At 38.3% G+C, this 27,363-nt stretch overlaps 1 long non-coding RNA gene across 2 annotated transcripts in view; it reads right to left on the bottom strand.

Moving 5' to 3' along the window:
- Positions 1 to 22,427, bottom strand: part of LOC103278550 (uncharacterized) — a 145,668-nt gene extending 123,241 nt beyond the window's left edge. For both annotated transcript variants that reach the window (XR_010006066.1, XR_010006065.1), the window contains exon 1: positions 21,929 to 22,427. This is a non-coding gene — a long non-coding RNA (uncharacterized LOC103278550). The remainder of the gene's footprint in view (positions 1 to 21,928) is intronic.
- Positions 22,428 to 27,363: the final 4,936 nt, after the last annotated feature.

Genomic DNA, 27,363 nt, shown 5'->3' with positions numbered 1-27,363 from the left:
TGCCACAATGCCAAATCCCTTCTGCCAACCTATGTCACCTACTCTCCATCTGACTAAATTTATTTCATTAAGCCATTCATCCTGTTCCTAGTTCTAGAAGTGCACCTAATCCAGGCAATACATAAAATACAAATGGAAGTAAATACCCTGGTGTTGGATGGCATGCCCATCCTTGTCAGACACATATCCAATAACATTTCTTGTGCTCTGCCTCACTCTTTCAGTCTTCTATGGGTCTTCAGCCCCTCTTCAACATCTCCAGTCTAGCAAGTTGGACCATGGGTTAATGGAGTGCATAAACTGCAGCCCCTTTCATTTTGTCAAATCATTCCTTCCCAATTGTTACTCAATAACATCCGGAGGGTCAAAATCTACAGCTTTCTGATGAATGGTGGGTAGAAATGAAAGTCAGTGTAATTATTTTCCCAGTAGATGATGTTATATCCACAAATCAGCATAAACCTCTTGGAGGAACTTAAAACTAACCTAATAACAGTGATTGGTCATCCTGTTATTCAAAGACATTCATCTCTATCTCTAAATAGTCATAAGTTGTTCTGCTGATAGACTATGATCAGAAGCTGATTTACATTATTGGTACATATCCAGTAGGAATGTCCACCAGAAACCATTGACTACAGCCCAACTTTGCTCATATGTTTCAACTGAAACATCTGCAGTTGTAACTAGCTATATTCAGACATTATTTTAATATTAGGTAACAAAACAGCATACTGAAAACAAGTGACTGAGATGTAATTTTAAATTAAAGTTTAATTAAACTTAAACAGAAAACACTGGCTTGCTATCATAATGTCAGTAGGTCATTTCAGCAATTATACTTAAGCAGACATCAAGACCAGTAGCAGAAATACATATAGATAGCAGTTTGTTTTTCAGCAATACATCTTTAAAATGTTTTCATATGTTTTATTTTGGTTTTAGCATTTGCTTTAGATGAAGTCTTCAGAAGTAATATACTATTACATCTGAAATTCTAGAATATTGTGATATGCTAATATCTTTGCTTATTTAATGTCTTTTTTCCACTCAATATCATTACAGTCGTCAGGGCTGATCAACCAATTTGGCTGGGACCCAAATAATGAAGCATATTGGGATGATACAGACAGATTGGTACAATTACGAAGCAGGATGGATTGGTCTAATTTTATTCCAAAACAGTTTATTTTTGCTTATCTGGATGTTCAGATATTTAAAAAATATGGGGGAAAACAGACAAAATTTCCCCAGCATGACCATATAAGGAGAATGTCAAGGTTGTGTGGCAGACAGGGAGGGTGGGAGCTGGACTTTGTTCATTGATAGCTCATTGATGTTTCATTGATGTTTATCAATCTAAGACAATAATTTCACCAACACTTTCCCAGTCACAATGCTTATGGGGATAGATTGTTTTAATATCAATGAAGTTTCATAAGCTAATATTTTTGTTGAGTATTTTCATTCCTTGTTTTGCTGATATTCTAATTTAATTTCCCATTTGTCTATATTCTTGTTGATTTGCCTGTTTAATGACTATGTATGTTTTAGTTAGCAAAACCAATCTTCCTTCTCCCATCCATTGTTGTTACTTAGGCATTAGATGGAAGCCAGGCAAACAGTCTGAGTTACTACAGAAAAGGAGAATATCATCTAGGGTCACTTTGAGGTAGGAGTAGATCCAACAAGGTCAACTTATGTTCACTGTTAGCAAATGAGCAGGGATTAAAAAATACAGCAGAAAAATTAAAGTAGCCAGGAAGCATGGACAAGGCAATAGAAAAAGAAAAAGTAGGATGATAGCAGAAGTTCTGTGTGTCTTCTCAACCTGCCTGAGAGATTTTATGCAAGCAGTTGTGGAAGAAATTGAGAAAGCATCCATAACAAGAAAGTTTGCAACACAAGGGCAGATCACTAACTGCCTTGATGAGGGTCATCAGAGAGATTTTATGATGGGGCAGGATCTCACCTTTTTTTTTTTTAGCACATTTGCCAGAAGTAAACACAGTTCCTATTCTCTTATGCTTATTCATTGAATTTTATCAGTTGGTATTCAAATATATCAAAAAAGCAAATCATTTTCAAGTACGCAGTCATTTCATTATACCATGTAACACAATTTTTGTTCCTGGGTAATAAATGTCATTTCCTATTTGGTTACAGCATAAAAAAACATGTGAAAAGTTTATTAAACTGCAAAAACTTTGTTTTTACAGGACATCCTGTAGCACATTTTTCTATAATTTTAAATGAATACCTCATTGAGTCTCAACCATTTCAACATAGTTTTGTGGCAGTCACAAAAGCAAAGTTTCTGGAGTATAACAACTAGAGATGTGCGAAGTGCCTGAAATCTGATTAGTAATTCATTTAGGAGATTCAGGTGCCCCCCGCTTCATTTGATAAGGATTTGGAGGGGAGTAATCTGAATCTCCGAATCTTAGTATTTGTTTCATTAAGATTTGTTGCATTTGTGATTATGGGAAAAATTTAGTCTCAATTCTCCATCATTTTTATGGCTATCAGGATGAACCTTGGCACACTTGTAGGCAACATTTCCGACCTAAAATCTGCTAAGTTTCAAAATGTTCCAATCATCCACTAATTTTTAGGAATTTTGTAAAGTTTATACAAATAATTAAAAAAACAAAACTACAAGAGGTATCCCCTCAAATTGTGACACAGTGAGACAACATGAGCAGGGCAGGAAGCCTGCCAAGTTTCAGATCAACCAGTATATCTATCAATTTTAAATATATATTTTTCAATTTAATCACATGTGATTAACCTAACCCTCTTATCATACTGTGGCTAACACAGGCAGCCCCATTCTTCTGGTGTGAGCAGAATTTTGGGAAATATAGTTTAGATTAGGGCCTTTTGAATACTCTGCTATAGAGGTCTTTCCAAACTACATTTTCCAGAATTCTGCTTGTGCCTGAAAAACAAAGTTGCCCACATTACAGCCCCAGTGTGATAAGTCTAAATCACTTTCATATCAATGAGATTTATAAGTAATAAGTACACACAGTAAGCTGATTAAAGAAAAAATTAAGAACTGAGGGGATTCTTAGGGCTGCAAAGTTTGAGGAGGGAGCATGGGAATTTGGAAAATATAGTCTGGTGTTGGATAATTTCAACAAAGGAAAGTTGTAGACTGAATGTGAAGGGACAGAGAGAGACTAACAAAATGATCAAAAAACTAATATAAGTTTTACCAAACACACAGAACAAACATCACATGTATTTCCCTCTTACTCATCCACAAAGAATCATAGAATCATAGAATAGTAGAGTTGGAAGAGACCACATGGGCCATCCAGTCCAACCCCCTGCTAAGAAGCAGGAAATCGCATTCAAAGCACCCCCGACAGATGGCCATCCAGCCTCTGCTTAAAAGCCTCCAAAGAAGGAGCCTCCACCACGGCCCCGGGGAGAGAGTTCCACTGTCGAACAGCCCTCACAGTGAGGAAGTTCTTCCTGATGTTCAGGTGGAATCTCCTTTCCTGTAGTTTGAAGCCATTGTTCCGTGTCCTAGTCTGCAGGGCAGCAGAAAACAAGCTTGCTCCCTCCTCCCTATGACTTCCCTTCACGTATTTGTACATGGCTATCATGTCTCCTCTCAGCCTTCTCTTCTGCAGGCTAAACATGCCCAGCTCTTTAAGCCGCTCCTCATAGGGCTTGTTCTCCAGACCCTTAATCATTTTAGTCGCCCTCCTCTGGACGCTTTCCAGCTTGTCAACATCTCCCTTCAACTGTGGTGCCCAAAATTGGACACAGTATTCCAGGTGTGGTCTGACCAAGGCAGAATAGAGGGGGAGCATAACTTCCCTGGATCTAGACGCTATACCCCTATTGATGCAGGCCAGAATCCCATTGGCTTTTTTAGCAGCCACATCACATTGTTGGCTCATGTTTAACTTGTTGTCCACAAGGACTCCAAGGTCTTTTTTGCACACACTGCTGTCAAGCCAGGCGTCCCCCATTCTGTATCTTTGATTTCCATTTTTTCTGCCGAAGTGAAGTATCTTGCATTTGTCCCTGTTGAACTTCATTTTGTTAGTTTTGGCCCATCTCTCTAGTCTGTCAAGATCGTTTTGAATTCTGCTCCTGTCTTCTGGAGTGTTAGCTATCCCTCCCAGTTTTGTGTCGTCTGCAAACTTGATGATCGTGCCTTCTAACCCTTCGTCTAAGTCATTAATAAAGATGTTGAACAGAACCGGGCCCAGGACGGAGCCCTGCGGCACTCCACTTGTCACTTCTTTCCATGATGAAGACGACGCATTGGTGAGCACCCTTTGGGTTCGTTCGCTTAGCCAATTACAGATCCACCTAACCGTAGTTTTGTCTAGCCCAGAATTAGAAGCACAAAGGCTGAGGGGAGGAGACTATCTGCTTTGCAGAAAGCTTTGTGATTGGCTTTCTTCATGGCTCTTCTTATTAGCTGAGAAGGAAAAAAAATCTGCCATTGTCAATCACATCCCCCCCCTCACTCCCTCCCACCCCATACAATTACGGAGTATGTTACATTGAAAAAATGCTAAGATTTTTAGCTTTGAATTTGTTTTCATGGATTTTAACTATGGATTTTAATACTGTTATGTTTAATTCTATTGTAATGTATGCATATTTGTATATTTTAAATTATGTGGTCATACTTTTAATTGTAAGCTGCTTTGAGTCTCTTCGAGAGAGATAAAGCAAGATATAAACATAATCATAAACATAATCTCTCCGAAACATTTTGGAGGCTTCTGTTTTGATTCTTAATGCTTCAAAGGGATCCCTTTTCTATTAGTAATTCGGAGATTCATATTAATGAATCATACAAATCTCCAAATTACGAAACGGAAATCCAAAGCTTTTCACAGTCCTTATAACAACTACTTTCAAAGTACGTATTGCACAGTTAAACAGGAATAACACTTTCAAACCAGGAAGAGATTTTTTCCAAATTATGTTACATAGTGTTATCAAAGTCTTATATCTTGCCCTATATGATCATGTATACATCTAAAAATTGCAGTCAAAAGCTTACCCCAAAAAACCTGGGGCCTCTTCCACACAGTTGTATAAAATCCATATTGAACTGGATTATATGGCATTGTCTACTCAGATAATCCAGTCAGAAGCAGATGTTGTGGATTTTCTGCCTTGATATTCTGGGTTATATGTCTGTGTGGAAGGACCCTAGGTTGACTTACTTATAGGTCATTGTGAGTACTGTAACTTAAATCTTTTTTTAAAGAAACCATCTCTTAGTAGAGTGTAAAAAAGCAAGAGCTTAGTCCTTCCCAGAGATCTAATGGATCTAATGGTGTTAGAATCATAGAAGTGTAGAGTTGGAATAAATCATGAGGACAACGCAGAAACACACAATCAAAGCACCTCCAAAGATGGTCATTTAGCCTCTGCATAAAAACCTTTTCCAGAGAAGGGGACTCAGCACACGCCATATCCCACTGCCAAATGTGTTCTCTTGACAAATGTGTTTGTTTTTTTTTTTTTTTGGGGGGGGGGGGTACTTATTTTTAAAAGCCTGCACCCATCATGTAATAAATCCACTTCCTTCATATTTACTTCTTCACAGTCCTCCATAACTTCAGGAATATTTGGTGAAAATGAGAGAGCTTTCTCAGTGGCTGCTCCCAGATTGCAAAATTTCTTTGCATTAGAAGTTCGGTGGCCCTCTTCTATGATTTATTTATATTATCAGGCAAAATATTATTATTATTTTTTTAGGCAGGCAGACCTTTGGCACTTAATGTAATTTAATGTGATAAAAGGCTGTTTGGAATGCAATAAGTTGTCTTTTATATTTTAATTATGTTTTAAATATGTATAGTTAAAAGATGTGTTTTAAATAAAAATTTCTTAATTTTGAACAATAATAATATTTTAGCTGAAATTTGGTTTAAATTTTGCATGTTTTGAGTGCCTTGGCAGGAGAAAGACAGTGTTTTCATTGATTGTGTGTAGGCATTGTTTGAGATACATCTCAAAATTTATTTCAAACCTGCTTTTCAGATATATGTATTTCCTTCACATGTATTTTCATCCATTCATCTACATGAGGATTGAGGAGTGGAAATTACATGTGGCAGGAGACAATCCATGACAAGCACTTTAAACCATGGCCTGAAATTGGATTCTTCACACATCCCTATAGTCCTGAGGGAATAAGAGCTTGGTATTTAACAATTGTCACACTTGCCTTCAATCTTCTTGGCTAAGCACCATGCACTGCTTAAGGATATCAGTATAATGCTGATTTATCCCCACCTTGGTTCTCAAAATCCTTTTATTTCACTCTGTAAAGTATGCAATCCAACATAGTCCCTAAGACAAACAAACAAACAGACAGACATTTTCAAAGTAAATCCTTGGGGAAACTGCTGATCTCAGCAATGTGTTCTTTTCAGTCTGTATGGTGCTCTTGTTTTCTTTGCAGAAGATGTTGGCTAAATTAAAATGTGAAAGCACACCAACAGTTCTGTGCTTTCCATGAAGGACATTTTCTGAAACTGATGGTGTGACTCAGCATCCTCCAGCACCTTGAGCCTCTCATGGCTCCCAACATAAATTTACTAGAAAATAAAGTGAAACAATTTTGAAATGGAACACAATATAGGCATCTGACAGCAGAAAGGAGGCTGCATAACTCTGATGTCAGGGACAAAAGCCTTTACTATAAATCTGATAGGTTGTCTCATTCTTTTACTACTTATTATTATAAGAAACACTTCATCTTGGAAGCTGCTCTCCTATTCCTTTCAAGACACTCTTCAATGTCAACATTTCCCCAACAGTTTTCAGTTATATAATACTGTCAGCACCTTGGGATCTTTTGTTGCTTTTGGTCAGACTTGGGGCCATTTTATTGTTTCCTACCCCAAAAAGATATGTGGTAAGTAACCCAGCAAAAACTTACTAAACACATGTTGAGCTAGCAGCCAGTGACTTGCAGTCACATAGTAAAACAGACATTATCATGAATACCATGGAATGTGAAGTTTCCTATGTTGTGTTGTGATTGCTATTTATAGTTTTATAGCCTTAATGGTTTTAATCTATTGTTATATGTGGGGTTAATTTGACATGTGATGTTTTATACGTGTAAGGCATTGAATTTTACCATGGATTATGTTGTGAACAGCTTTCAGTCCCCGCAGAGGTGAGAAAAGTGGTATATATATATATATATATATATATATATATATATATATATATACAATAAGTAAATAAATAAAGTAAGTGTTAGTTGGCATTTTCTTATTTTGTTTTAATATTATGGAGTGGAGGATTTGTTCCCGTGAACATCTAACTCACACAAGTTTCTGTACTATGGTTGCTAGATCTAAGGGCACAAACAGGATTTCAAGGAATTGTTGTGGTTTTTCAGGTCTACTGGTGGGATATCGGGCACAGGAGAAAGAGACAGGATGATTCTTGAATGACAGGGCACCCAATTTTACCCATTTTCTGCTGGTATTAGATGTCTCTGGCAGTGTAGTATGTTAGCATGAGATGGGATGACAATTAAGGTAGGAGAAAGCAGACTGAAGAGAAGGGGACAGTAACTGCATTGCACTATTTGAACCTAGGCAAAGAATGGAGTGCCAACACTGCAAAGAATGATGCAAGAATACCAGCACAAGACAAGGGCAGGGAGTTTCTGAGCAGCTGAAATGAGCCTTCTACAAGACCCAGCTGTAACAGTGGCCCCTTCCACACAGCTGTATAAAATCCACATTGAACTGGATTATATAGCAGTATGGACTCGGATAATCTAGTTCAAAGCAGATATTGTGGATTATCTGCCTTGATATTTTGGGTAATATGGCTGTGTGGAAAGGCCCAGTAAATCTGGGGAAAGTTCTTATTTTTCCAGTATTATATAGATAAGATTGCATGGCACGTGAACCCTAGTTGGAGTGGCTGAAACTGGCACAGCTATTAAACATACATTACTACCTGTCTGGTTACTGGAAAAGAGCTTCCCTACTTAGAACTGCCCATCAACCTTGGAACTCCCTGCCCAGGGAATCAAGAAAAGCCCCTTCCCTGCTGTCCTTCTGGCGGCAGGCTAAAACCTTTTTATTCGGACAGGCGTTTAAAGATGAAGGTGTTTAGTCAGGGGTGCTGTGGTTTTATATGCTTTTATCGTTTCAACTTGAATTGTTTAAATATTAATTATGTTTACTACTGTTTTAATATTTGTATATTGTGATGGCACTCCTGAGCCTTTGAGGGAACTATGGTGTCTTGCTATCTGAATACCCTCTGTTGAAATCAGGTCCTTAACATAAAGGCACTTTAGACAGGATTAAAGTTAACCAAAACAAGTTTACTGGAAAACAAAGGAGCATAGGGTTAATTCCACCCAGGGCAATTAAAAGGTAACTTAAAACACTATATTACAAAGGCTACTTACTTACTTACTTATTTACATTACAAAGGAAGAATTTGTTGAATGCAGACATCTTTCTGGGATTTTAGAAGTTTAGGTAGTACGTCCTGAGTATGCCTGTTTGAATTGCTGGGGCCAAAGACTTCCAGACAAGATCCTGGCCTCCTTCTCTGTAGCTCTGAAAGGCCAGAATGGAAAGGCCTTGCAAGCAGGCTCTGTGAGGCAAATGGGCTGAACCAACTGAAACTGGCCTCTAGGGGGTTTTAAAGCTCCACCCCAAAACTAATACAATGGAAGAATCTACACTATAGAGGGAAAGCCTAAATTTGGCCACAATACACCAACACATCCAAGGTATGTCCATCACTCAAAACCACCCCTCCGCCAAAACGGATTGGCCTATATATATTTTTCACTCCCCCCTCCCTTTTTGCCCAGAATAGTAATACAGCCAGGCATTGAAGTTGCAGGGCTATTCAGTGCAATTCAACCAGACCAACAAAGGATTAACCTTGGTAGAAGGCAGCCAGCCTTTGAGGCAGTGATACTATTCTGTACTATTGAAGCTGACCAACCAAAGATTCCCCTGGATAGCAAGCAGCCAGGCTTTGAAGTAGTGAGGCTATTCATTGCAATTCTAGCAGCCCAAAAAACAATTCCCTTAGAATGCAAATACCCAGCCTTCCAAGCAGCAAGCCTATTTCATTGTATTCCAGCCCACTAAATAAGGATTCCCATAAGAAGAAAAAGGCCAGGCTTTGAGGTTGCAAGGCTATTCACTGTGATTCCACCTGGCCAACAAAGGATTCCCATATACATATACATATATATAGTTTGCTGTGTCATACTCTGTCTTTGAGTCAGTAATAATAATAATAGCTATGGTTAATTGGATTTCCTCCCAATTCTCAACCCATTTACCCAGATTGCTCTCACAGTCAGCTTATCCAGAAGCATTTTCTGGCCCAACTTTCATCTCTTGGCTTACCCACCTTTGTGACATTACAGGACTATTCCTGTGACATTACGGGGCTTTGGTGCATGGAATCACAACTCCTGGTTTTATGTTTTGGCCGTAACATCACTGGTAATGGAATACCTAATGTCCTGGCCTCACTTGCCAGCTTGGCATTGCAGAAGGTTGTTAATAAACACACATCATCACTGAGAGCCACTGGTTTGTCAGCACCATGAATCAAACCAGTTGAAACAAGCTTCCACTTGGGCATCCTCTAAGCTGATATGTGGCATTTTAGCTTCTTGAGAAATTACCAGCTAGAGCTTTACTTTCTGGGAAAACACTCTACAGGCTGTCTCAGACTATCAGCACTGTAGAATGTGTGCAAAGAATTAAAATAGGAATGGCATTTCTATAGACTGTGGAACAGCCCAGTAACTAGTCAGCTCAATTCATCATCTTCTAGCCACAATACTTCAAACCTATTTATAGCATATTGAACAAAGTTGCAATAAAAACAAGTAGGTTGCACAAGCACTTTAAAACATCTTAAATACTTATGGTACCTTCTAAATCACTAAAGTTCCTTAAGGTCCTCCAAAAACAACTGAGGCCCCTTCTACACAGCTGTATAAAATCCACATTCAACTGATTATATGGTAGTGTGGACTCAGATAATCCAGTTCAAAGTAGATAGTGTGGATTATCTGCCAGGTTATATGGCTTTGTGAAAGGACCCTGGTTTATGTCCCCAAATCCCATTTCCTTCATTATCACTAACGAATATTTCCCTGCTTATTATTTAAGGTAAAGTCTACTCAGACCAAAAAAAAAATCTGGATTTACTCAAAGGTCCCTTCCACACAGCTGTATAAAATCCACACAGCTGTATAAAATCTGGATTATATGGCAGTGTGGACTCAGATATTCCAGTTGAAAGCAAATATTGTGGATTATCTGCTTTGATATTCTGAGTTATATAGCTATGTGGAAGGGCCCTAAGTTGGCTCTTGGATGTATTTCTGTTGAGTATAATGGGTTATCCAGGTTAAATTGGAGGATATTCTGGAGTTTGTTGGAAACTCTGGAGTATTTCATGGCTTTAGGGAGCATGGATAGCTGACCCAGAGCCCTTTCACACAGCCATATAACCCAGAATATCAAAACAGATTATTTATTTATTTATTTATTTATTTACAGTATTTCTATTCCGCCCTTCTCACCCCGAAGGGGACTCAGGGCAGATCACAATATACACATAATTGGCAAACATTCAATGCCATATACACATAGAACAGAGACAGACATAGAGGCAATTTAAACTTCTCCAGCTTCCTGAGGATATGTTCGCTTCCGGCCACAGGGGGAGCAACTGCTTCATCATCCACTGCGACGACAACTTCCTCATTCCAAACACTTGCTGGACGATTTTTTAGGGTGTCGTACATTAGTTAAATTAGCCTCCCCATATATAAGTGGTACCTAAATTTCCTATTTGATAGATGCAACTATCTTTTGGGTTGCTTAGGTCAGCAACGAGCAGGGGCTATTTATTTTATTTTAATGGTCAGGTGCTCATTCCACCACGGGCTGGCCTCGAGCTCATGACCTCTTGGTCAGAGTGATTTATTGCAGCTGGCTACTAACCAGCCTGTGCCACCAGCCTACTGCCATATAATCCAGTTCAAAGTAGATTTTTATACAGTTGGTGGAAAGACCCCAATTCAGCTATTCTACTGTCCACATGGGAAACTGCTGTCATTACCCCTTCTCTGTGTTCATCAGCATAACTGAAAAGGAATGATCTGTGCCTGTTTCACCACCATCGCCTCTCCCAGTCAACCACAGAGCTGGGTGTGAGCTCCTTGCTGTTGCAGGTATCCTGTTCTGACATGAACAGAAACCCTCACATGGTTCTCTCCTTCTCCATGGTTGTGGCTATGCCTGTGCTGATGTTGGGAAGGGCATCTGTGATGGCCAAGAGTTTAGACAGGGCTGTGTGGATAGCTGGGCATGATGACAGTGATACAAAAGATAAAGTCATGTGACAGTGCAGCAAGGACAATGTGTTCTTGGCATGGCTGGACCATATGGACACCAACCTGTCACTGCATTAGGTTCAGTAGGGTGAGTGTGGTCATGTCTGTAACTCCTGTACCTACCCCATATTCTTTGTTTGCTAATGCTAATGAACTATGTCACTTTTAAAAAGCTGAAACGGGTACCTCAATTATGATTTAACTTATTTTACATTGTTCTAATATTTACTTCTTATCAATATTTATTTTATTATGTTATTGGTAATTAATTTACTTGATATGAAACTTCTCTGTCTTTTTCTTTAGTAGGAATGCATTCATGTTATTTTTCAGTTTTGCTTTTTTATGAATAATTTTGAACAAGTTTTTTTTATTAAATGGCAGTATACAAATATAGCAAATTGATGCAGAGTTCCCTCTGTATTTTCCAAGAACAATATGATGTCAATATAAACCCTAGCAAAAGTATGATTTTCCATATTAAAAACTCCAAATGCCATTAAAATACTTCTGACAAAGCTACATTTTAACTGTGTTGAGAACCCTGCAGAAAACTAACCAACTTTTTTTCTACCAGGAGATTATTCCACAGTGTGGGCCAAACCAGAGATAATGAACACCTCCGTGTATAAGCAAAGACATATAATAACTTAAATGTTTAACAAACCATGAAATCAAAAACAGGAATACAATCTTTTTTAAAAGCAAGAAAGGTGCAACTCACTCTTGTTCAACAGTTAATCAACCATAACAAAGGATTAATTACCAAACAAGAATGCTAATCTACAAGGATAATTGACCATTTCAGGAAAAGGATGTAATGGTTTCTCAGATCTTCACCTGAGAGCAAGACCTTTTCAATCATTCCAAATTGTCCAGGAGCAGCCTAAATTAGGAATGCTTTATTAGAAGTGTCAGCTCTTCACCACATTTGTTGCTCTTTGAAAAGTTCTCATTTTGCTGCTGATCTTATGTTGTTTAAAGCAATGTTATTACACAGTACTGCTACACTGAGGTTCTATAGTAGAAATATTCAGAAACCTGTGCATTGACCAAATCAATTGTGTACATATAGCAAAACAATGTATGAGACCTCTTAACTGAGTTCACAAAGGTTGAACAGCATAACTTAGGTATATTGTTACATTCAAGTCACAAGGAAATCTTCAGCCATTTTACTTGGAAATCTAGTTTGACCTCTTTTCTAGTCCATGTTCTATCTGATTTCTTTTCATTCTCATCTCTGGCTGTTTGTCACTGCCATAAGCAGCAATGTGTTGAGTAAGGATATAAGATTTGGAGGACTTCTTTTTACTAACTTCCTAGAGTTGAGAAGGTGAGGCAGTTTCTGAAATTGGCTTGATTGGCTCTGTTGTGTTTTTTTTTTTTCTTATCACCTCTAACAGGGAGGGTGGAGGAGTTATTTTCTTTTAGCATATTCTACTGAGCAATTTTCAGGGATGTTTGTGAAGGAAAAACATCTCTGGCAATCCCTTAAAGCTAGCTTGAGGGGTGTGTGTGAAAAGGATGGAGCCTTTTCTAAGCCATTGCTTGGAGCTAGGGTTGTGCTTTGCTAACTGTCATGTGTTATTGTTTAGTTTATGATGGGGTAAGAGACCACATTTTGTCTGAATTTTATCCAGTCCCTTACTTTGCACAATCCAAATGAAAAATTCTTAAGGAGATATAATTTGTCCTCCCAGATGGATAATAAGATCAACAGTATAATCAACACAGCATATGGAAAGGGGAATGAGGCTATGGGGTTCTAAATCACTGCTCTGTCCCATTTCTATGATCTTTAATATTTCTTGTCTCGACTACCCACTCCAAAATTTAGTACACCTGTTGGCCCATTGCCTTCTTGAGGTTTTTTGAAATGTTACTTCTCCCATGTCCATCACAGAAGGAAAAGGTGTTTTGCTTGCCTTGTACTGATTCACCATGATACTGAGACAATTGGCTTTGGGCGGTGCTTTAAAATGATACCTTGGATTGAATACAATGTAAGTAGATTATATTGTTATTCATTTATTTAAATTAACACTGAATTGCAATAATTGGTATTTGGTCACTTTCAGCAAGTTAATGAGGGTGAATGAAATCTTGGTCAATGATTGGTGAATACCCATGCACACTTTTTTGTGAAAGGAAATTCTCCAAACCTCCCCATTGGATCACTGGACTCAGAACTAAGAAACGAACATTTGGAATTGAATTTAATTGGCTTTCTTCTTTAGGGCTCAGATTCATAGTGGGGGACATGTTCAGGTTTCCAGGACATAGGCTGACAGGAACAAGCTAGATTGATTCATTTGACATGCTGGAGAGAGAATGAGATCATGCCTGTTTCAGTATATGCTACAGCCTAGCTAAAGTTCAGAATTAAATAGTTAATATAATGCTACTTAGCTTGTCTTTTTATTGTGTGACTGTCTCTTTATTTCAACTGAGTGAGCACTATACAATTCTTTTTAAGTTAATTTGATAGCAGTATGTCCAGATCTACTCCATATTACTGGGTTCATACCGATTTGTCAACCTTTATTGTGATTACAGATTTTATTTCTTAAATTCTAATGAAACTTCTGTTGTCCTGCTGTTATTGCAACCTTTTTACAACACCTTTTTCTATTCCAGTACAAGTTAGTACTTTAAAAGTTCAAATATACATTTGCAGCTATTTTCAAGATTCATTTCATTCTGTTTTGTGGGACATGCCTTCTGTATTAATTTTTTCATACTCAACCCACAATATGCCATGCAAGCCCCACTGAGAACTGGAGGTAGTGGTGAAGGACCAGAGATTTGGCAAGTGCCACTGCGTATATTTATTTTGTCCATTCTGCATAGCAGCTACCTGACCAACCACCAGATCACTCCCTTTTGGAAGATTTTTTCATCGGATTTGGACCCCTGAAGCTTTCATACATTGGGACTGATATCAGACCAAGATAGTTTCAATTTGAGAGCAGTTGCTCCTTTTCTATTGTATTTTGCATTGTGTTGTATTGAGCTTTGCATTGGGAATTATGGTGTTACTATATGCTACATGGTCATTATAGTTCTCCTACTTACACAAACTATATTGTGTTTGTTTACATTTTACAAGTATTCTGGGATATTGCTTAGTAGGAAGGAGGGTGGGTCAGCTCCAAAGAAACAAACTTATAACAGCATCTGAAATGTTTACACAGAATCATGTATCGCTCAAATGTTATTGAACGGCCATTCCCAATAGTTGTGTCCAGTATAGTCAGCGATGAGGAATCTACATGATTTGATAGTCTATCTGCTCTATATGAAAAAAAAATGAAAATTTCAAGGAGACACTGAGGGAGAAGCAGAAGGGTAGGATGATTGTAACACACATGTAGATACAACTGAGTTGGCCACACCCCATATCTAACATAACAAAAAATGTCACAAGCACAAGACCCACAGTGAACTGAAATATGCCATTTGAAATATGCTATTAAAGTTTTTAAAGTCAGGAGAGATGTTCAGCTAAAGAAGTGACAAGAAGCATCAAGAACTAGTGTAAAATAGTGCAGCATACATTTGTAAAAATAGCCAGTCTTGAGTTATTCAAGCCTGGTATATGGGATGAAACTGTTGTATTCTATACAACAGACATCTTCAAACAGCAGCCCTCCATCTGTTTAGGCCTCCAATTCCCAGAAGCCCATCTAGCTTGATCAATGATCAAGGATTCTGGAAGTTAGAAGCCCAGACAGATGGAAGGTCACTGTTTGAGGATGCCTGTTATAAAATATTATATGTAAATATGTTCCTTGAAAAAGTTGCTATAATTGCACTACCCAAACTGGTCTGTCAATGTGGGGCATCATTGTAGGAACATAGGATAAAGGAATAGTTTTCAATAGCTTTTCTGGTTCTGTTATTGTCATGGGAACACCTGTCTAGACAAATCCTGTTTTTTTTTCTATTTACATTTTATATGTCTTTTCATTTTAAAAAAGAAATAATTATATGATGCTGATTCATCGTCATCATCCGGATCATCATCATCCTGCCTTATCCCTAAATTGGGATGTAAAATAACAACAATCTCTACAAGTAAATAACAAATGGCTATGAGTCCTTCATGGAAAAAGGGGTCTACTTTGCCCAATACATCTTATCTGATAACATGGAAAGGAATTACAGTTTTGTCCCTATATGTTTCTTATATGTAATCCTAATTTAGCAGAGAGGTTTACACCTGCTTGTTTCTTTTGTTGTAAACTTGGAAATCGAAGAGAGAAAGTGAGCATGAGTTCAGTTATATAACCTGTTTCAATTAGTCACTGTCAGGCAGATGACTTCTTGAGTCCCCTAAAGCGATCTGTTAAAAATTATTCTATCTTTCACCTGCTTTCTGCTCATGACTTGTCAAAGATTATACTGCAAAGAAAAATCAACATGAATTTTGCAAGAAAGATGCAAGATTAGGAAAGAGATAGAAAAGATTGTAGCTGTAATATAAAGTTTGATGTGGATGAACAAACTGAGTTGCAGCTTTGGGTTAGAATTAAACAATTGGTATACCTTTCCTTTTGACATTTATTGAATTAAGGTTGCAGTTCTAGATGACAGTTAATTGAAAGTAACCACTCTGAAATATATTAAATTTGCTTCCAAGCATATCCATTGAGATTGACATGTTTGAAATTTCAGTCTTCATAATCTTTGTTCCCATGTACATGTGAAACCATCATTTTTTCAACTTCTGTTGAAGCACATCATCAGTAAGCTATCATTACCTCTTATTCAGACAGCTCACACTTAACCATAGATGTAGCTTTATAACAAATACAGTACCTGAAATCTGAAAATAGCTTTTATCCTAGATTATACGTGTAAACAGCTTTCATCAGAAGCAATCATATAGTTAGGAGGTGACACTCTTTTTTGCCAAGCATGCAAAAGGTAGTTTATATTAAAGACATAGGATGCTATACTGAATGTAACAGTGAGGTCTATCTGTACCTATTTCTTAGATTTTTTTCTAAATTTATATTCCAGATCTTTGACTTGACCTGCAGTTTCTAAGTTAAGTTCCATTTTGGAGCAGAAATTACATGGCAAGCCCTTGAATAAAGGAGATCAATTTATTTGACTATTCCATATTCTCTTCCCGACACATTGCACAAGTAATGGACTGAATGCTCTTACAAGAGAAAGGAAGAATTTCTGGAATGGAGTGTTAAATGAGCTGAAGCCACATTCAAGTCTTAAAGGAACATTAACTGAAATGTTTACACCCGTCAAAGACACATGAAAAGATCTTATCATTGCTCATACGAAGAGTTCTGACAGTAGCATTCAAAGAAATATATAGAGTACTAGGAAAATGCAGCATATACTTGACAAAATTAAAGAAAATGATACCACCATGTATCTGTGTTTTTCCTTCAGTTATATGAAGAATTTGGATTTTTTTTTCCAGTACCAATTTAGGCTACTTCTGACAATATGTTACTTTATGACACCCCCCCCCCCCAAAGAATGAATACGTATAAAAAAAGTGTTCTGCAATAATGGATGATTCTTTCCTTTCATCTCCGAAATTAATTCAGTCGACATAGACTAAATACTATGTTTCTTATTCAATCTCAATCTTTGTATCTGGACTCATTTTTTCAAGGTTGGTAATCAAATTCCAACCAATATATTTCTTCATATGCTCCCCTAAGAGTGAATATATTTGAAAAAGTGTTCTATCATAATGAAAAATTCCTTTGAATTTCATGCACACACACTCACACATGAGATGAAACAAACAGGAATCCATTCACATATCTTCCTTACAAAATACAAGTTATCATTCTCGTGTGCTTTCTTTCAATGATGTTTCTACATGAAAGAGGAGAGGGGCAGGCTAAATGTGATATCTTTCTTATAAATGAAATGCTAATGGAAACTATGATTTCCCACCAAGGAATATTAAAAGGAGAGGAAAATAGATTAGCAAGTCCTTGCCCCCCTCTGTTCACCAGTCTGGATGTGTCCGTTAACTTGAATCATCAATTGGATGTGTGTCCCAGATGTTACTCTCCATTTTAAGCACCCATTTGGAATAAAAGATATACATAGCCGCCCTGAGTCCCTTCGGGTGAGAAGGGCGGGGGTATAAATGCTGGAAATAAATAAATACCTTGAAAGTGTACATTAGCTGCCAAACATATTATTTTCTTTAAAAAAAAATGTTTTCAACGTACGTTTGTAAACAAAATGTGAGTCCAGCTCCATCTTGCAGGCTATGATTACAAAAAGGTAGTTGGTCCAGATTACTTAATTAATGAAGAATAAAAATACATGGCTTTATACAAGAGGCGTGACTCACTTGATATCAAAATGGAAAAGTCACTCTGAGCTTAATTCCTTGGTTTCTATTTTTGTTCTTCAAAGGAGAGGAAATTAATTCAATGTTAATTTGAATGGTGTTATGGTACCATCACTCTGAACAGTAAGGTATTTATTGTATTCCACCTCCACCCACACTCAGACTAGCATCATCTGCCTTGTTAGCTGGCATTAATTGGTGTGGTTCTATAGAACTTAATGGAAAAATGCCAATTGGCAGTTAAAGTGAGACTGCTGCTGTGTGATTTTAAAATTCATTTTTTCTCCCACTCCCCTCTAGTACTGCCGCCTCCAGTGTTTGAAGAGAAAATGAAAACTTTACAGGCAGGCATCAGATCAATAGCAAAGGTCATATTAGGTTGTGCAATACAAGAAAGGAAATATTTTGGTGAAAATCACAGCAATATCTGAAGTTCACAAGTACATTGTCAAGTGCCATGACCTGGAGATAAATCCCAGAAACACTCCTAGAAGCAATAATAAACCAGGAATTCTTCTGCCATTTTCCTGAGCAGGATATGTATGAACCAAGAGTTTGTGGATGTGGTGAACAGAACTGTACTTAATGTTTTGATTGTGGTTGCACTATAGATTTGCAAAAGAGTGGAATAATGTTGGCAGTTATATTCCTGATACTTTGCCTAATTGTACGCTATCAGGAGTGTTCATATGGCTTTTGTTTCCTTGATTGGCTGTATTTTGTTTCACCTTTTGCAGAAGATGCACCCCAGGTTAATATTTTCATCTAGCTATCCACCACACCCCAAAATCTTGGTCCATACAGATCCATCTCAGATCATATCTGTGTACATATAAAGATGTGCTTTTCCTCCATTGTGTATTTAAATGTCTTTAAACTGAATTTTCATAATGCTATTTTATGCCATTTCTCTTGACTTATACTATCTTCTGAAGTTGAGATCAACAAAAACAAAGTCAAGGGAAATAAACCTTGAAGAGTACAAAGAAATGGGAAGTAACAAGATGGTTGCTTGCTGGCAGTTTCCGAAGAACTCATCCAGACACAGGTTAATGCTTTTCTTTCACATACAAACTATGTCACATGTCACACTCAAAGTCTTTTTCACTGGCCTTGAAACACTGACTTCACTGAAAAGATAAAACCAGAAGGGAGACCTTGGGAGGTATGGTTCACATTGATTTGTACTTGAAGCTTTGACACACTGTTCATTACAGTGACAACTTTGTGAATGCCAAATAAGCAGGGCTCAGCTTTTTCTCTTCTTTTAAAAGTCACTGCCTCACAGCACAACATCTCAGAATGACAGCCAGTGGCATTCAGCTCACCAAGTGTTTCTCTTCTTATCCAAATAGTGAAAGTCGCATATATGTGAGCACACCGACATGAACATCTGTTCAATTAAGTAAGGACACGGACACAGTGCCAGGGATGAAATGCAAAGCAGAAGAGGTCATAAATGGATGTCAGAATGTTGCATCTATTGGAAGTCACTAATATATTTTAAATCAATTCAAGAGCTTTACTGAATTAAACTCCAATCCATATGATCTACATCTGCCTCACAGTCATTCAAACAACTGTTAGAACCTGAGTTGAAGACACATTTCTAGCTATACTTTGAATATTTGCAGACTATCTGCCCAATACATCTCATGAGACTGAGACAAATTTATCTTAAGACCTCCGAGGAGCCCTCTATGTAGTGACTGAAATCAAGTAAGGCCAGCTCAGGGCAAAACTACTCAGAGAAGTTTGCTTTCCTAACAAAATGATGGAAGGCAAAATCTACGGTCATTCAAAACTGCCATGCTACAGGACTTCAATCTATAGTGCTGCATAATGGTTCTATTTAAATCGATTGAGATAATATCTGTTTTCAATAGGAGCTCCTAGATCATGGACTACTTCAGTATGGGGCCAATTAGATACATAATTAACAATTGTGGGAGCCCCCAACATGAGCACATATTGCTGTGGGGGTTCCATTCCAGCTGTTGTAGACAGAGCCACTGTGTGGAAGTAAAGTCCAAATAAACTCACTGATATAGCCAGGGCCAACAGTCCAGGGCTGGAAATGCCAATTACCTGAGTCCTTAGAAAGCAGCAGAATAGTCAAAGATTTGGCCCAGAGTTAGAAACATGCAATCCAGAGGAGTCCATGCTAGCAGCATGTTGACAGCTCAGAGAAGTGGGGAAAAGACACTTCTTGGCCTCAATGTAATGAAGTCCTTAGGGCGAACCTATCACCTATCAAAGGGGATTTCCCTTTGCTTTCCTCTGAGACCGGGAGAGTGTGACTTGTCTAAAGTTAACCAGTGGGTTCAAAGCCATAGTCCAAGGTTCAAACCACTATACCACACTTTCTGATTTCCTTCCCTCTCTTTTTCCTTCCTTCCTTCCTTCCTTCCTTCCTTCCTTCCTTCCTTCCTTCCTTCCTCCCTCCCTCCCTCCCTCCCTCCCTCCCCCTCCTCCCTCCCTCATTCCTTCTTTTAACTCCCCCTCTTTTTTTCGTTGTTTCTCCTTTTCTTCCTTTCCTTTTCTCCTTCCTTCCTTTTCTCCTTCCTTTCTTCTTTACCTCCTTCATTCCTTGATTTTCTTCTTTCTCCGTTTTTCCTACAAGTCAAGGTGCAGGTTTTGACCTATAAAGCCCTATATGGCTCGGGCCCTACCTATCTCTGTGATCGCATCTCCCCCTATGAGCCAGTGTGGACCTTGAGATCATCTGGGGAGGCTCTCCTCACACTCCCACCACCGTCTCAAGTGCGGCTGGTGGGGACGAGGGAACGAGCCTTCTCAGCAGTGGCCCCCCTGGCTCTGGAATGCACTGCCAAAAGAGATCAGGCAATCCCCTACATTATCCAATTTCTGTAAGGAACTGAAGACCTGGTGGTGTCGGCAGGTTTTTGAGTAATTACATTGGAATACCGCCAATTTCTGGGCCTGAATATATTGCACAAGATTTATCTAGCTTACAATGATACATTTTAATATATTGGGTTTATGGTTCCCGTCCCCTTGATCAGGTCATGTAAGTGTTATTTATTGCTATAATTGCATTATTTTACTTTGCTTAATAATGTGTTATGTTGCTATGTAATGTTTGTGTTGTTTTTATGATTGGAAATCACCCTGAGTCCCATACGGGAGATAGGGCGGTATATAAATAAAGTTTATTATTATTATATTATAAGTTTCCAACATGCCTCCCAGACCCTCCAGATGGATAGGGAAAGCCCCCTAGACCCCCATTGTGGATAGAAAAGCCAACCCCTCCAGACCCCCAAAAATAAACTTGATTTCTAATGTAAGTAGGAAATACAGGAGATCAGGGCAACAGTTAGAGGACATTGTTATATCTGTCATCTCCCATCACTGGAGAATCCTAATCTATTTCCCACCCCCTGCTTAATTTATATCCTGCCCTTCTATTAAAAATAGTGCAATAAGGAGTTAATAATGAAATATAAACACAAAATATTCATTAAAAGCAAGCAATTAAAAGAATCTGTTAAAACACATCAAAAGACATAAACAGCACCCATCAAATTAAAACTTACATCAGAAAAAAATCTGTCTGAAACTCTAAAGCCTGTATAAACAATAGTGATTTTGCCTGCTGGCTGAAAAACAATGGAGATTCAGCTTTGTTTCCCTTGGCATGAAATTTCAGCACCTGGGAGAAGCACTTGCTATTTACTATTTAAAAGCCATTCACAGAATTGTTGATTACACTAATGGCATCACATTGAGTTTATTCCTTGGATTATTTTTAAACATCTGTTACCTAGAACCCAATACCAGGGAGTGTATCTGCAGTAAAATCAGTAAATTCTAATATTCTCACCAAATCACAACTCCTCAGGCTGATCATGACTATCATATAGTCTCAAAATGATAGAAAGAATAGTGTGGGTGCACTTAAAAGTGCAACGGAGTTAAAGGCAAATTGTCTCAGGTTCTGCTAAGTGACTTATCTAACAATTCCTCCATACAATCACCATTTTTGCTGTTATGTTTAGAGCCAACTGAAGGCTTGTTATACATGTCATTATTATAGCCAACTACTGCCTTGCTAGGTATACAACTACTGCCTTGCTAGGAATACTTAAAACTTAGAACAGTACTGATGTTGCCTTGCCAATAAAGCCTTATAATCCAATCCCTACCTCATGTAGAGAGATCCAAGACCAAAGGTCCCAAAGAGAATTTTCCATCCTTGTTCTTCCCCCTCTGTTGATCAACGGACTTCCACCATTGTTGTTTTCACCTATCCCCATTAATATTCTCAAAGCTGGTAGCACTTTCCTACTTTTATCTATCCTTTAACATTTATAAGAAGTTGAGCATAAGGAAAAAGAAACTGCAGTCACTACTCTTGGCACCTTCACTTCTCCAGATGGCCTTGGGTTGAGAGGCATATTGGCTAAGTCAAGGTGCCAAGAGTGACTGTTTTCACTGTGTGCCTAGACTAAAACTAACATCTTTTTCCAAATATGATCTGTCAGGGTAAACAGAGGAGAGCACGAGAGTTCCAGGTGAAGATGAAGAAGAGAAAGAAAGCATTCTGGTCTCGGGCAGTCAAAGAGTCAGGGGAGCACAAGTAGAGAAATGTTTTCTGGTTTGATCAAGAGTGTTCGTTTCCACCGCACAAATCCGTAACCTATGCAAATAAGAGTTGAGAAGAGCGGGGTATAAATATAGTAAATAAATAAATAAATAATAAATAAATAAGTGGAATCTATTGGTGACAACTACTTAGTGCCAGATTTAGGAGAAATGAGGCCCTCTGTTAGTAAAATTATGGGGCCCCTTACTTGGCCCCTGAAAGAAGTAGGTCCAGTAGGCCTACACTGCCTGCTTTGTAACACACTCCCATAGACTTTCAATTCTACAATTATTTCTGGAATTGCTCCAAAACAGAATGCCTTCAAATTTAGAATTGTACAACATAAGCAAAATCCATCATACAATATTTTTATGGCATGAAGATGTGCCCCCCTAGCCAATGGTGCTATGTGCTTAAGCACGCCTAAGTACAATGGTAAATATGGCACTACATTCATTCATTCCCACCACTGACTCTTCTCATTTTTACCTACCTCCTAGAACAGGTATCACCAAACTGCAACTCTCCAGCTGTTGGGTTGTTGTATGTTTTCCGGGCTGTATGGCCATGTTCTAGAAGTATTATCTCCTGACATTTCGCCCACATCTATGGCAGGCATCCTTGTGAGGTTATGGAAAAACTAAGCAAGGAATGTTTATATATATCTGTGGGAAGTCCAGGGTGAGGGAAGAACTCTTGCCAGCGTAAATGTTCTAGTTAAACACCCTATTTTGCATTGAATGGCTACATCTACTAACTACTTTCTTCCTGTTTTTGACTCCAACTCCCAGAAGCCCTAGCCAGCTTGTTCAATTGTCAGGAATTCTGGTTGTTGAAAACCCAAACAGCTAGAGGGTTGCAGTTTGAGGATGCCTGTCCTAGACCCACAGCTTCTTGTTAGCAATCTTCCTGCACAATCAAAGCAATATTATTTCATTTTAACTGCCAAGGTTCTGTCCTATGGAATACTGGGATTGTCAGAATTTTTTATGAGGGGTGTGGAAAGAATTCAAAATTCTCAACCAGAGCCTTTCATTGCACCACCATATTACAATTATCGGGAATCCATAGGATGTAACAATGGCAATTATAGTGGAATAACAGCATTTTGATTGTATCACAGGTCTGCAACCTTGGTAATGCACTTCTAAATTCCCACTGGAAACTATTATATAATTTTGGCAATGAATACAAATGTTGAAACTGGAACTGTCTAAATTTGAACCCAAGGTTCTAAAGCCTATTCCCCCAAATAAATTCAATACCTTGAAGAGCTTCTTTAAAGTTTGGACCAGAATTTGGAGTGGATACCAGGTGCCATATGTGGATTGATGCTGTTGCCAACAGCTGACATGGAGACCAATACAACATAACTTCTTCTGGCTTCTTCCTAATTCAAGCTCTCAACATAGGTAGATTTAGATGAAAAGCCCAAGTCAATAGAGCTATACATTCATACAGATCTACCGAGGACTAATCTTAGTCTTATCTGTTCAGTTTATGATGGTAGCGAAATACATAACCAATATCCCAGGAAGTGTGAGTGGGGTTACGGATTGAGGTGAGGTGAATAAAGCCACTCCGTCTACAGAAAGCATTACAAATTGTGAGGGCATCCCCCACCGTTGCCCTTTCATTTAGTAATTTGGTCTCTGCCCATTCCCGCCACCCACCCACTGCTAAAATGTATTCCAGCGAAAACTCAGCAATCTAAATTGAAAGGAAAACTGATCAACATGGTACTTTTTGTGAACAGTTAAAAAGGCTTCATCTGTTTTCTGTCTGGAAGACAGAAGGAAGTTGTATATTAATCCTGTCTGAGTAAATTAAATGTAGAAAAGGGAGCAGGACTTTAAGACTTCAGTCCTATGCAGAGTGACCAGGGTACAAGCCCTAGTGAACACAATAAGATTTCCTCCTGAGTAAACATGTTTCATAGGATTATGCTGTAAATTTAGCTGTACTCCTCAATATGTGTGTCTCTTTATGTGTGTGTACAGGTGTGCACACGTTATAAAAAAGGCGGGTGCATTAAATAAGTACTGTGAGAGGTTTTAGTGAATGCTGCAGGGAAGTATTATGCAGTATGGTTTGTTGAACAGGCAATTTTCATTTAACATCAAAGGTAAGGTAAGGTCATTATAATTCCCATCAGTTCTAGAAGGTCTTAAATATTTGAAAGCCAATAAATAGTCTTCTCTCTCAAAGGCTTTTCCCCCTCCCAGCAGCCAATTAAAATAAGGATGGCGTGGCACTGTGCACCAAGCTTTCCGGCACTTCTATGCAGAGAAGAGTGCCTTGGACAGCAGCCACGGGAGGGAGGAAGAACAACAAGAACTGAACATTGCAAATTACAGTACAGCGCAATTAGGTTACATAAATTTAGTGTGCAAGAAGAGCTGAGCTGATCATAAAATATGCATGTGCAAATGAAACCCATTATGAATATGTGAAAATCTATAGCAGGCGTGAGCTGCAAAATGATTTGAGATCTTGCCCGTTGACCTTTCATTGCCAAGACACTGGATATAAGATTTCTGTTTCATGTGTCTGAAATGTATGGCTAACTTTACTTTACTTTTTCTGGCAGAAATCCTGCACCTTATAGATCCGAAAAAGTTTGAAGGGCGACGTTTTCTCTCATACTCCATCAATCTGACAGAAAAGGCTGGAATAGTTGTGAAAGACACAGGGGTTTACTGGTAAGAAAAGCTGGCAACTATTTAAATTCTTGGTGGTAAGATGATCCTAGAATATAAAACACACAAGACAAACAGGATGACATTACTGGTAGTTTCAGGTGTTCATGTGCTATGTAAGCATCCAGAAGTTGCAGGCCAACAATATCTGGAGGGTTACACATCCCAAACTTTCAGTTCTGAAAATTGGTGTGAAGTGAAGGACTTTCGTTACTAGAAAAGTTCCTTACTTTCCCCTTAATAACATGATTTCCTCAGATATATATTTAAGTATATTAAGCATTTATCTTCTAATGCAAATCAAAATATTTTAGAGGAAAAATGCATAAAAAAAGGAAAATCACATGCCATGAGACACAAATATCTTTCTCAACCTAGGGGGCCTCATCTGAAAACCCCCTGATAAACATTACTTCTATTTTCACACATAGATTTTGTGCTATACAGTTGTCCCTCCACATTTGTGGTTTTGACTCTTTTTGGATTTAATTATTCATGGATTTTATTAAAATGTCCCTTTTTAATAAATCTCCAGATTGTCCAGTGTGGCTCTATTCTCAAACTCCTCCAGTCATGCTTGAGGGCTTAGGGATTTCTAGAGGGAATACCTCTTTAGGATTCTCTGGGTCATCTAATGTGACTCTCTGCTCAGCTTCCAGCAAAAGTTGACCATAAAGCTATGCTGGAACACATAGACATTCCTAGAGAGGCATTCTCTTAAGTTAACAAATACTCTTTATTAATGGTTTTTACTTTCATGTGTTCTTAATTCTAGTGAATGTAGTGGAGTGACTATAGTCTGAATGGCTCTTCTGCATATGACTATGCTAGAACTCATGTAAAATAATTTCCTTCTCCATTTGTGTGTATAAGAGTACAACAATATATATTTTCTTTTAAAGATGACACTGCTAAGTGCTTTCAAAACCAGTTAACTTAAATGGAGCAGAACAATGCTTGCAAAGTGGGTGAAGGAAACCCTGGTTTCCATCTAAGCTAAGAAAAACACAATTCTGTATGTGGGAGAGTGGCAGATAGTACAATCAGCAATCTGAGTTGTCAAAGGTTTCTCAGCGGCATAAACAAAATATGTGGGATGGTGTTTTCAGTGCTTGAAACTACATCACCATTATTCTCCTTCCTCCCATCTTCCTACTTTTCTGCACTATCTTATGCTCCTCATGACTAAAAAGAGCACATTTCAGATTGCTAATAATTTCATATATATGCAGGCAGCCCTTCACATTCTCTGGTTTTGGGGCACAGGATCCCTATGAAGGTTAAAAAATACAAATGAAGAAATGGCATATTTTTCCTGAGATTACACTTCTCTAGCAATTTCTAGGACTTCCAGCATGACTTTATGGTCGACTTTCACTGGAAGCTGAACATAGAATGTATTGAAGAATCTCAAGACTTCTACAACCGCATCACATAAATTTCTCACTCCATCCTAGGATGCTTCCAGGACAGAACCAGGATAGAGCCCAACCGAGCCCTTCACATAACACAGGGCTACTTCCTTCAGATCTCCATCCTGGAAACATCCTAGGATGGAGCTCTGAGAACACAGGTGGCTACCCATGTTCTCATAGGCTACAACGGGGCCAGAGTGAGAACCCAGACGATGATGCTTTCCCCTGTGTGATGTGGAACGTTTTCTCCACTGCCCCATGGATTTCCCCACTGTTGCAAATGTTAGGGACCTTAATGTGATGAGGTCCCTCGACAGATGTTCTCTCTAGAAATTTCTAGCTCCAGTATGATTAGAAGAGGTTGATCGCAAAGTCACATTTGAAGATCTAGAGATTCCTAGAGAGAACATTTTAAATCAAATAATCAGATTTGCAAAAGTCAAAAGCACACCACTTATCTTTGACATTATGCACACAACAATAACACACTTGTGCTTACTCTACAAATAAAAGTCTTCACTGGTTGACTTTCTGCTCTTTGTCTTCAAAAGTAGAAAGCTGACACAAAGTGATCTGTTTTAAACAGTTCTGACACACTAGACAGACACCCTAGCATATGTTAAATGCTGATATATTGCCATTGTTTTGCTGGGTTGGTTTAAACAAGGAACATGAAGAATTAATAACCTTCCAAGCTTATTTGATTTCATTTGTCTCTCAAGCAAAATGATCATAAAAGATCAGCAGTGTGTGTAGGGACATTTATTACCACAGTCTTCCCAAACACTTATCTTTTTCACCATATTATCAAACAAAGAATTTAAAATGATGGGGCAGAATCTATTGGTAAGATACCAATGCCTTAATGGATGGATTACAAA

Source organism: Anolis carolinensis, chromosome 4 (assembly GCF_035594765.1).
Source record: "Anolis carolinensis isolate JA03-04 chromosome 4, rAnoCar3.1.pri, whole genome shotgun sequence".
Taxonomy (NCBI): Eukaryota; Metazoa; Chordata; class Lepidosauria; order Squamata; family Dactyloidae; genus Anolis; species Anolis carolinensis.
The sequence above is the reverse complement of the archived record's forward strand: the minus strand, read 5'-3'. Positions and strand labels throughout refer to the sequence as shown.